At 39.7% G+C, this 12,160-nt stretch overlaps 1 protein-coding gene and 1 long non-coding RNA gene across 6 annotated transcripts in view; one reads left to right on the forward strand and one right to left on the reverse strand.

Annotated features, from left to right (window-relative positions):
- Positions 1-12,160, reverse strand: part of ETAA1 (ETAA1 activator of ATR kinase) — a 45,009-nt gene that overhangs the window by 22,658 nt on the left and 10,191 nt on the right. For 2 of the 5 annotated variants that reach the window (XR_008234741.1, XR_008234737.1), the window contains 2 exons: positions 11,872-11,959; positions 9,792-9,903 (listed from right to left, as the gene is read on the reverse strand). The gene's annotated coding sequence lies outside the window, so the exon portion shown is untranslated. The other 3 variants (XR_008234739.1, XR_008234738.1, XR_008234740.1) reach the window with 3 other exon arrangements.
- The window catches only part of LOC128140449 (uncharacterized), a 29,721-nt gene that overhangs the window by 9,301 nt on the left and 8,260 nt on the right, over positions 1-12,160 (forward strand). The gene's annotated exons all lie outside the window — the stretch shown is intronic.

Genomic DNA, 12,160 nt, shown 5'->3' on the forward strand with positions numbered 1-12,160 from the left:
GAACCTGGCTTAGAATGAGATACAGATTTGCCTTGAAGCAGGAATCTCTTAGGGGCTTAAATGTGGCTTACCTGCTACCCAGCATATATTATTGTAGTTTGTATATTATTGTGGTTTTCCCTTACTCCTTTAAGCCATTATTATACTGGTCTGAACAGTGTAGATTAAATGTTTATATGAAAATAATAGAGCAGAGTGAAGAATTGGAATCAGTCACATTAGCAGAGATTCTGATCTACATAAAACTCAGGCAGAACACAACAGCGACGCTATCTGCACTGGATTAGCCCAGATTTACACTCATAAATGGGACAGCAGTATTGGAAACCACAGGTCTGATTCACCGTAGAGTTACTTCTAAAATTGGTGTATTGCAGAGGCTTATAAAGTGGGAGGAGTTCACTGTTATCAGGAGATTGAATTGATATTGTGTATTAAATTGTACAGCGATTGCATGGGTTTTGATCTAGGCATGTGGAACATTAACATGCAAATTAAAAAAAAATAACTGTTTTGAGTACTGCGGTATCCAGTCTGCTTACATCTCAGATCAACCCAGTATTAAGTAAAATACTCAGATGCATATTTTACAAAATCAGAATGACATGTTCTGTTTGATATTCCAATTACTGTTGAACTATTAATCTGAATGTGCTAATAGTGGCTGTCGTATAAGTCTAGCATCTGAAAGCCTCTAAGCAGTAATCCACTATCCTCAGGTTCTTTTTTGGTATTCATTCAATTTGAAATATGAGACAATTTACCATTTAAAGTCAGCCCCCCCCCCCTTTTTTTAATTAAATGTTATTTTATGCATGTCTTAACATACTAATTCATTCATTTAGACCTGCCGCACACTGGCGGAGTTACTAATCCCTTTTATTTATTTATTTTTCTTTAAATCAATAATGATGCCATTTTTAGCATGCTTTGGAAGTATTCAAAATCTCAGCTATTTCTCTGTGTGTGTATCTATTTGCCTCAGTCGATTGTTAGGACAGGGAATGTCACACTTACCTTTACTGGTCTATGCAAACTCAATTTGATAATCTTAGCTCATCTCCCAGTGGAGCGCGTATCCGTGTCACAAATGTCACCTTTGAAACTGGCACTAATTGGCATTCATGTTGGAAGTCTCAGTGGAATGGCCATAGACACAAGGTGAAATTTTGGCTCTGTTGAAGGCAACAGGAGTTTTGTCATTGACTTTAATAGGGTCAGGACTTCTTCCAGAGACTGAATTGTCTCTCATACAGATGTTCATACTGGGCTGGGAGCTTCAAACCCTCTGTGTTTGCTTATGACTAATAAAATGTGTTTTTCTGCTAACCTTCATCCTTCCCCTGCCAGGATCTAGTCCTCTTTTTAAAGGACAGAGTGAATAAGCCCAGATAAGACCTCCAGCTTCCTCTTGTACTGTCCTCCCCAAACCCCAGCTCCCTTCCTTCTCTTTATACTTGATCATAATGTCTTTGCAGGCCCAGTGCAAGTTCTCTGTCTTCTGTCATCTTTTGATTCTTCTTCTGTTCTTGTGTATTTTTAACCACTCTGTTTTCTGGAGCCTCTACCTTCAAGCATGCTCTTGCTCTTGAAAAAATGAAATCCCTTTAATTCAGTCTGCCTTTTTAACAACCCACTGATTTCCTCATGTCTCTTGTCTCCACATTCTCTGAAGCTGCTGTTTGTTCCCACTTCTAACTAGCTTCTCTGTCTCTGATTTTTAATGGACAGGTTTCTCCAGCTTCTGTACTTGGCTTCATCTGAAGACAGTCTTTGCCCTTCTCTTTCCTGATATCTCCCTCCCAACACTTGGCTTCTGTAATCCTCTCTTCTTGTCATTCCCAATTTGCTCTGGAGATGCCTCCTCCCTGACAGCTCCTTTATTTTTTTGTGCCTCCCTTTGCCATTTGGTCTCCCCATTGCCTTGCAGAGGTATCCATGTGAGAATCCTCAGTGCGTGTGCCCTTCTCTGCCAGTCACTCTCCTTCTCTGCCAGTAATGCTCTTGTCTGGACTTTCATAACCATCTGCTTCTGCACATCCAGCTGCCATTTCAGTATTGGCTTGACTTCTTAAGGTTAGTTATTTACCACTTCTTCCTGATTTTTAGATCCTCATCTCCTCTATCAGTTGTTACACTTGCTGTCTCCTAGACCACCTTTTCTCCCATCTTGCTGCCCCTTCTCCTGCCATTGATTGTCTTCCCTATCATGGTGGCAATCATGATTTTTTTCATCAACACAAGCTAAAATGTTATGATCATCTCTGTTCTTGATGGATGATGTTGGCAAGATCTCCCTGCTTCCTCCCTTCCATTTAAAATGCGGCTTGCCAATGCCACCTTGTCTCCACCAGCCAGCAGCTTCCTTGATTTTCTACTGCCTGCTATAAGAAATTCAAGCCATTAAAAAAACCCATAAAATCTATTGCTTGAAGTTCTGCTGCCATTTATCTTCCACTCTATTTAGCCGACTACTTCTTCCATTCTTCTCTTTTACAGGTTTCCTCTGTCCTTTTTCCTCTTTGCACTTTCTGCTGTGCTGCTCCATAGATAAGGAAGCATTTTTTTGTTGTCATCCATGAGCAATTTTTTCTTTTGCTTCCTGAAATCTTCCATTAAAACTCACCTCTAAACTTTCAGCTCTCCCTTTCTCTCAGTCAAGCAGAGGCTTTAATGCACTAGAAGACAAAAACTGTGATACTGGCCATAGCGCCATTAATACAGCCTCTTCTCTCACGCCCAGGCACAGCCCTAGTTAAGTCAGTTAATGTCCACCATGTTACCTGGAGCCTGTGGAGATGGTAGACAGCAGTGATTGGTACTTGTGTTTGTAATGCATGAAAGGTGCTCAGTGTGCTACAGTACATTGTTGTTAAGAATGTAGAATAATCGCTATACTGAGAAATGAAATAATTGCATTTAGGGAAAAAAAATGAAGAAAATGGTGAATACCTTGAAGCCTGGAGCAAAGCTGAAAGCAAGAGTTGCAAATTGTACAACTCCTATTATCTTGCATTGAAACACACTGGCTACTGTTTTGAAAGATTTCCACTACAAGTTAGGTAGGGAGTTCTTGGTACACACAATCACTTGTTACTCAGAAAGCACTGCTACACAGAACTTCAAGTTTTATTGGGTGAGTTTTTATGGCTAAGGCTATGTAGGAGTTAGAATGAGGTTATCTCAGTGAGTTTTACAGAGCAGGGTGAATTGTTTGCATAGGTTTTTATTTCATTCTGCAAAGTTCCCCCAGCCAACCTAAAAGGAGTGCTGGAGGAATGTGACAACTAAACTCCCTAGGACAGAAATAAAATACTTCTCTGTGTGGACCATTAAGTGAGATTATTAGAAATATTCCCTCTGATAAAGGGAGAGTATATAATGCCACACAGTGCTACGAAATGTTTCATTCTTTAGTATCATGATCTAGAGTCCGTGTAGGCCTTGACTCAAGAGTCTGGATGTGCTGCAGACAAGTGAGTCATTTTCCAGTTCATACAGGGCTGCCCTTGATTTTATGAACTTCAGGTCAGACCAATATATCCTCTGTTCTGCAAATGACTCTCTTTTTGTGTCAGGACCATGATATGGTTTGGACAAGATCTAGAGATGAAGGCTTTCAGTGGTGAGAGTTACAGAAAAATGAATGGAAGGATCCAGATCTAGATCTCATGTATCCACATGCCACAACCTTTATGGTGACCAAAACTCCCCCACTAGAGGAAACCAGATTATATTAAATGCTTGGGGTCACTGCATGATCTCCCTGTCTCACTTTTTTTGTCCTGTAACCCATGTATTGTGCTGATCCATTTTTCTTAGAGTGTGATAGAAAATGTTCTTCTTTGGAAACTCTACAGTTCTGAGCCAGCTTTGACCTCTGACTCAGTTCAAGGCTTCTCTGCAGTCTAGAAAATCTGAAGGTGACCACCATCCCCCACTGTGGCTCTGTGGCACAAAGTCTTGTCTTCTCCTTTCCCACAGCTGCCTGTGTGTCAGCAACAGGCCCAGTTCATTGTCACTTGGCAGCCAGGGCCTAGTCCTGCCTTCTTCATCACAGAATTGATTTGGATACATTTGTATGATTCTGTTTAAGTGCAAGTTAATTACTGCAAATTCCTGGCCTCTGAGCCCATCAGGGCTAATCCAGCCTTAGGACCCCTTCAGCACAGCAGTGGATGGCCATGCAGTACTGTATTTATCTAAGAGCACTGAAAATCTGTGTGGCTTACCCAGTGCAATTCCAGCTGCAAGTAAATTTTTCCAGACACGTTCAGGATATACCTTAGAAAGGAACTTAAAAAGGCATCTCTCTCTTACCCAGTGGACCATTGCAAATACCCATCTTGACCAATAAAAGGTGAAGCACACCTGTGGGGCTGGAGTGAGAAATCACAAGTTTCCTACTGAGCTCAAAAGAAAGTTCGTGCGTTGCTGCTGTGCAAGGACATTTTATGTATTGGAGGTCGACCTTCTGCGCATTCAGAGGCACAAATCCTCAGGTTGTGTAAAGTGTCCCCAGCTCCACAGAGAAGCTGTGACAATTTACACCAGCTGAGGTGCTGCTCAGCGTTTTTGGTTATGGGCCTTATTTACTCATGGCTAGTTAGAGTTCCTGTGGAGCTGTTACGGCACTGTGTGGGTATAAATCTTTCTTTAGATGCCTTTGGAGCAGTTAGGAGTTAGCATGCCTGTCTATAAAGTAGAAACATCCTTGAGCATATGCCTGGCATAACCTTACAATAGAATGGTGCCATAGCGATCTGCAATATAGCTATTTTTACCTAAATGAAGATCTACAAATAATGTCCACTAAAAAGTTGCCACATAGGATAATTAGGTAGTGAAAAAATCCCGTCGTGTTTTGGCATAGCCCATTTCATTTGTGTCTGCGTCTTTAAGCAGTTACATCCTGGAATAAACCTAGCTCCTCATCTACCCAAGAGTGTTGTGCTGACTTACCTACTTTCTCTTCTAGAAATTGTTTAGTCAGGGAAAGGTGTCGGCCACTCTTTTATTGAACTAAGTTTGTCAAACAGTTCGACAGCAGCCTTATGTAGGCAAGGCCTAAGGTACTGTCACAGAGCAACAGTTCTTAACTCACTGCAGTAAAATAAGGTCAGTGTAAATAAGAATTTAGTTGTATGGCTAGACTGTTAAACACAGCTAGTTTCTGCATATTCACAGAGGGAATTCACATCTCCCTGTGGTGGGATGCAGCTGTGCTGCAAAGGTTGTGTGGCATTCTCATGGCCACGCCCTGAAATACAGACATTTCAGAACACCTCCCTCTCCCCACAACACTATGAGTGGTGCCAGCAAAAAATAGGGTAAGGGTGAACAAGGAAACCATTACTGGCCTTTGTAAACCTCCTTGAGATCAGCATGCACAAAGCCAGCAGTGAGCAGGAGGAAGAAAAAGCTCGGTCTCCTGAGTCCTCCTCTGTTGTCCACTCCTCAGGGGAGGCTGGTTCTGCAAAGCACAGCATGACATTTCAATGTATTTTCTGGATGTAGTATGTGAATTGCAAGGGATACAAAACTGTCCTACAGAAAGATGTATTTCTAGGTAACACTAAGGGGAAAAAGTAGGTCCCTGTGAAAAAATATTTCCCTAGCAGTTTTTAGCTTTAAAGATATTAAATTACAGTACAACTTCCCAAGAGTGTTCTTGCAAGTCATTTATACCATAACACATAAAATTACAGTAAGCCTCCATTAGTACTGTGGCTACTTCTGTAATCAGTTTTGAAGAATGTGCTCCATCAGTGGAAATATTTTGATTTAAGTTCATATTGAGGAGCTGTCTAAAAGTAACACTCTAAATTACACTTTAAAATAAGTCCCATGGTACGTCCCTACGATATATATGGTATGCTGACTCCGTGTAATTAAATTCTTGTCTAAAGTTGTCATTAAGTTGCAGTAAATATTTAAGGTAGCTTCATTTTAAAATAGATTTACTTCTTGATTTTAGCTGATAAATATTCTTGTATAGAAAATTAATTAAAATATTCCTACATATATATAACAGGGCAGGACTGGTGGTTGTAGCTGTTATGAGCAAGCAGACTAGCAGTGGCTTCTATCAGCAGCAATGTAGCTGACAGACAACAACATTGAGAAAATAACAGGGTCCCACACAAGGCTTGTCAAGGAATGGAAGTCCCAGGCCCCCTCCCATCTTCTCTGATTCCTCGGTCAGAAATAACATCAAATTACTTATTAACTAGTGAACCGCAAGATTTCCTGTGAGTAACAAAAATTAGGCAGGTTTGGATGGTGGAAATAATCTTTTCTCATATGTGCTCAAGCCATCATGGGTACAACACTACCATTAAATGAAAAGGATGGGGAAATTTCACTGAGTAGACTGGGGGAGAGAAGGGTCAGTGCTTCAGAGAGTCTAAAAAATAATGATATTTTTTAGAAGTTTGATGAAACAGGGTGGGATGATGGAGGAGAAAGTCTCAAAAAAATCCCTGCATCTGCAGAAGAGCTCAGGTGTGCATTCATTCTTATTAGTCCCTAAAGAATCCATGCTGGGTTCTCATGCTATGGGACTCAACCAAAAAAGCTTCAGTTGGAGCTTGCATCTTTTAGAAACTCCACTAATTAGTCTGTAGGAAATCAGGCTTGATTACTTTTGGTGCTCACAAAACTACTTGTGTTTTTTCTGGAACACAAACAGGCAAATTGCTGAGATGACAAATATATCCGCCATGTCTTCCAAGAATCTCTCATGCCCTTTCATGAGTGTTTGAATCTCTCCATTTCCCAAATGTATGCTTATTTGACATTTTTATAAGTAACAGGTGTTTTACGTAGTTTCATTGGTACCTCAAACTTTCTCAAGAAAATGAAAAAGGGTCTGTCTTTATCTGGTCTACACCGATTGACATTATCTTAAACCATCTTCAAATTTCTTTCCATTCACCTCCATAACTCTTTCTACAGGCTGTCCTCCAACTTTTCTTCATATCTTTATGGTTATCTATTAGAAAACTGTCACTTGGTCAGACTCTTTTTAATGTGTTACATTGTCAAGATTTGACACTCTAATGCAGTGTATTCAAACTTTTTTGATCTCTAGAAATTTCTCATTGGTGATGTGGAGCCTTTCAGAAATTTCACATAGATTGCTGTATAGCACAAATGAACTTGCTGTTCTCACTCACCCTGCATGCATCCTTTAGAAGCAGTCCAAGTATTCCCCCCTGTATCCACAGATTACAGATTGTACAGCTTTCACACATCAAACTTGGGATCCTGAAATGTCAGGAGTGGCTGATTTATGCCTTAGAAAAATATCTGAGTTAAAGATCTAACTAAAAATAAACATAAATTCGAAACTTAGTAGATAGCTCCAGTCTCCCATAAAGGAGCAGGAGTCTGGTTGTTGTGGAAGACTTAATAGGACATGATTCCTAGTTAGATCTACAGAGCACGCTTAATGACCACATCAGACATTGAGGGATTACAGTTACCAAGGGATGGAGAGGAAAAAAGCCCTGAGGAGTTTTAAAAAAGCCCGTATGAGATTTGGACAGCAGTCTTCTGTAAAGGGCCTAGGTCAGCCTTTATAACCTGGGAGAAAACTATAGAGAAAATGAGTCTGTGAGACTTTGCCCCCAGCATATAAACAAGCACAGCTTTCTTTTCCTTTCTTACTATTGGTTGGATATCTGGCATTAAAACCAAACAGAAAATCTTCTGGGATCTTCTGATGTTTTATGTTGGAAACTGAGGTCTTTGCTGGTTGGACTGCCACTTCTGATGAGTAGCTTACATTGAAGTCACACAAGCCAGCATTCTAAAAATTGAGTAAGTGACATGGAAAACGTAGTCATTCTATAAAATTCAGTTTCATTTATTCATCGCTAACACCTATTCAAGTTCAGTAACAAAATAGTTATTAAGGTTAATGTCATCTTCATTTACAGCACTAGATTTTACAAAAACATCTGGCCCTATCCAGGTATAGTGTAGCCTGTAAGAAGCAACCAGGAAGACAGGAATTCAAATTTGTGATATTTCTAAGCATATATTTCAGGTTTTTGCTGTAGAACATGAGAGCTAATTTAAAAAAAAAAAAAAAAAGTCCTTTGCAAGTCATTATTGGTGAAGGAACTGTTAACACTTCATCTACTAAAATGTTTCCAAACTGTTATGCAAGCCTTGGAGAACACATTTTTCTTTCTCTCATTATGTCCATTTTTTTTGTCATTGAAGTTCAGCTTTCTGCAGGTCTCTAACACCCAAAGGTGCAGCTTAGTATCCAATGGGATATTCAAAAACAACTATTCATCAAGCTCTTTTTCATACCACTGTGAATCACCAATGTGACTCCCCATGAGTGACTTCCCCAGGTGCTTAAATAGCCTTAGACATTTGGCCCTACAGCTACAATTCTGCAAAACATGCCCAACATATGCTCAGCTTTAGGCATGTAAGAAATCCCACCCTGCTCAGCCAAAAAAAAAAAACCAAACCAAAAAACCCCAAACCTAAATTGCTATGCTCAGTTAGAATATAATATTTGGACATCTCCTGTTCACAGAGAGTGTGGCAGCGCATGCAAAGCTTCATTCCCATGTCTACATGGGTCCTAATTTTCCAGGGTTAAAACTTGAATCAAGTTTTTCCTTTAGTGAGGACAAGCTGCAAAGAGCAGACAACCTCATTAAAAGGGAAATCTATAAATCCTGTAGTCCTCTCCTCACCTCTGTTAACTACATTGTTTGAGGTAAAAACTGTTAACTGCAGCTTTTAAAAGGTATGCATAAATGCAACCTTTTTCCACAAAAAACTTTGAAAATGTGTGTAAATAATAACAATTTCTGATAAATGCAATGCTGTTTTAATAGATTTATGTGCTGAAGACAAGAACTACTTACAGTAATAAAACGCATGGGCTTGATTCTTTATTCACCTGAGTCACTCCATTACCTCCAGTGCTTTAAGGAAATTGCTACAAGAGTAGAATCAGGCCCTTAATGGTTTGCCAGCTACCATACTGACATTACACCCAGACAATAGTCACAGAAATTTATATTTAGCTCCACAAGAACAGTACATTAGATATCCTTAAGTGTTTTATGAGGCAGGACTTCTCTGACTATTCTGACAAAACACCAGTATGTGTAGTAACTGAAGCTTTGAACAAATATTGCAGTTATGATTTACAGCAGAATTGCCAGAGTCTTCCTAGCTTCATCTCTGATGGCTACTTACTCAGGCTGTCATTTTTAGCTCCACAGATTATATCTGTGTTGGCCTCTTCCACAAATACTGGATTCACTGGAGTGTGTTGCAGACAATACAGCTCTCAAAACAATGAAGCATTTGTGTTCATTTTCTTCTATTTTATCTTTGGAATTCTACTATTTAGGTCACTATCTGTTGCTTCCAGCTATTCTTTCCTGACAAATTGTAACTCTTTTTAGGCTTAAAAAGATATAATCAATGAATTCATCTATGTTATTCCTCTGGGTATAAAGGTCTAGATGTAATAAGTGGTACACATAGTGTAAGATTACATTGCTATTCCTGAACTGCAGCCCCAAGATTAATTGTGCCTTATAGGCCAAAATTTGAAGATATGCTGGATGCTGGCCTCTCTGAAAATCTGATACAACTAACACAATAAAACCCCAATATTACTAAATTTCTCAAATGCTTTTAACATGATCCCTCACCAGCATGAACTGGAAGGGTGTGAATGCATGTATCTCCCACAACACATAATTTTAGATACAGAGAAGGAGAATAATGATGATCGGATCCTTTACCTGATCATGTCTGCCTTTCCTAAATGGAAAAAAAACCACCACAGGTTTACTTGAAAAAGATAATCCTTGGATTTTAGCGAGTAGCATCACTCATCATGAAATGCGTCAGTATCTGTGGAATAAAAATTATACTCAGGTATGGGGACATACAGAAATTCCATTTACATTTAAACTTAAGCTCACTGATTGCTCTGCTCATGTAAAAAATTACTGTGCTCTGAATGAAACAAAGATGAGTGCTTAAGCAAACAGTCATAAATTAATTTATAATGAAACATGACAGTCATAATTTAATTTAGAATGTATTTAAGATTGTTGCTACTATTTGTATAGGTCTTTTTTGCCTGGAAGAAGATGTGGCTTCAGTGAAATGTCAGCTACTGAAATACCAGCTATTGAAATACCAAACTTATGCGTACATGTGTATTAATTAATTAAAATTATGTAGATACTTTCCTAATGAAGATCTGTTGTCTACTGCAAGCAGTCAGACAAAAGACTGCATGATTGAGGCACATGCAGTATCAGTGGGGCACCAAGAACTTACCAGGAAGCATGAGGGATGCTGAGCATAACCTGTAAAATCTGTGGGGTCGTGAGGCTGCCGCTCAGCTTCCTTCCTCAGTGGTGAGGAAAGGGAACGTAGCATGACAGCATGGAGTAGGGCTGCAGCTTTTGCACTTACCTGCTCTCCAAAGCTGTTGGCTGCCCACGCACAGCAGAGCAGCTGTGTAGGCCCAGTACTGCATCCCTAAAATACATTAGGCAGACAGCTGCTTTTGTTGACATAGAGCTAAGCACATCTGAAATGTAGTTCAGGCACCTAATGTCTGAATTGCCCTCTCTGCATCACGGACTGCTGTAAGAGCACCTGAAATGACTGTATGCCTACCCTATGCCCCTCAGGTTAGGAGGCACCAAGCCATCTCTAGCTACACCCCTGCTGCGTTGCTGGCTTCAATATCCAGGTGTTCAAGAACTAGGCAAAGGTTAAACTCCTCATGTCTGCACCCCTGCCAATGTCAGTATGCTGCCCTGTCTGCTGGGCTGGGTCCGTGTCCAGCATCTGGCTGATGCCAGCATAGTAGGAAGAGGCAAAGAGCAAGACTGGTACTTAGAGCACAGGCACTCACAAGAAACAAGCTCTGTGGTGTGTACTCTTTTAAGATACACATATATATAGCTAGACAGTTTATTTTCTGCTAGATTTCTTCTAAATCTTTTGGATGTTTCTGAACAACCAATATGAATATATATATTTTAAAAGACAAAAATTCCTACCTTGTGGAATTTTATTTTTTATATTGTAGAGGTTGTTCTTTGTAAGCCCTAATGAATCTTCTGCCTGCATTGACTCCACCAACGAAACTATTTGGGGTTAAAGTATTTCTCTAAGCTTTTCACTTTTATCAAATTTGCCTAATAAAAATGGTATGAGTGGTTTAATTTTAACGCAAGAAATTATTTCTGTTTCTAATAGTGTCGAGTCACAAAAAGAAGTAACTATGCAATTTGTTAACTGAGAGATGGTATGGTAGGGCATTTGGGGATAGTCAATGATAGTCAGGGTGTGACCAAAAAAATCTTAGTAGTTTATCTCGGTATCAGTTAAGAAACCATGAGCCCAAGAACTTGTGATTTCTATTTGGAAAGTAATGTTTAAGAAAAACCAAATTACAGGCCTTGCAGTGTACTATCTATGCTAAAAATAGGTATTTATGAAAAGTAAAATAAAAACCAAAGCCCCTCTGTTATGATTAGTTTAATAGGGGAGGGCAATGGATGCATTTGCTGTAAACTGTCAAAATTAACGTGTGTCATACTGATGAGCAAACAGATTCTTTAAATATGGTTAAGCAGCATAGAGGAAGTACATGGGTAAGGAAGTATGTAAGTGACAGTAATTGGTCAAAAAGTAGTTTGTGTCTTCCTCCAATTGCAAAGTTTGCAAAGGGTCATTTCCACACCCCTTGTGGCAACAGAATTCCCCTTGTCATACATTGAGCTCCTATTTTACAGCTCAGGAGACCAGGGGGTTGGTTAGACGCACATGTTAAAGCATGAGCCAGTATATTCTTACCCTGCTCTGAGGGGGAGACCAGTGGTGGCATTTCAGGTGGGCAGCTCCAGGGCCCTTCTATCCTGGGTGTTGAGAAAATTAGCATCACCTGGAAGGGCAGTAAGCTGGTTTAAAACTTCGAGTATGCTCAAGGACACATAGTGGCAAGCATTCAGGATGTATCATTTCGCATGCTGAGCTTGGGTAGCCATAATGTGCTTAGCCTGTATTTCCTGTTATGTATCTACTATTTATCCCAATTTCAAAACTGATTAAAAATTAGTCTTTTTGCATCAGAGAATGAAACCTT

The sequence above is a fragment of the Harpia harpyja genome, chromosome 4 (genome assembly GCF_026419915.1).
Source record: "Harpia harpyja isolate bHarHar1 chromosome 4, bHarHar1 primary haplotype, whole genome shotgun sequence".
In the NCBI taxonomy this organism is placed as follows: domain Eukaryota; kingdom Metazoa; phylum Chordata; class Aves; order Accipitriformes; family Accipitridae; genus Harpia; species Harpia harpyja.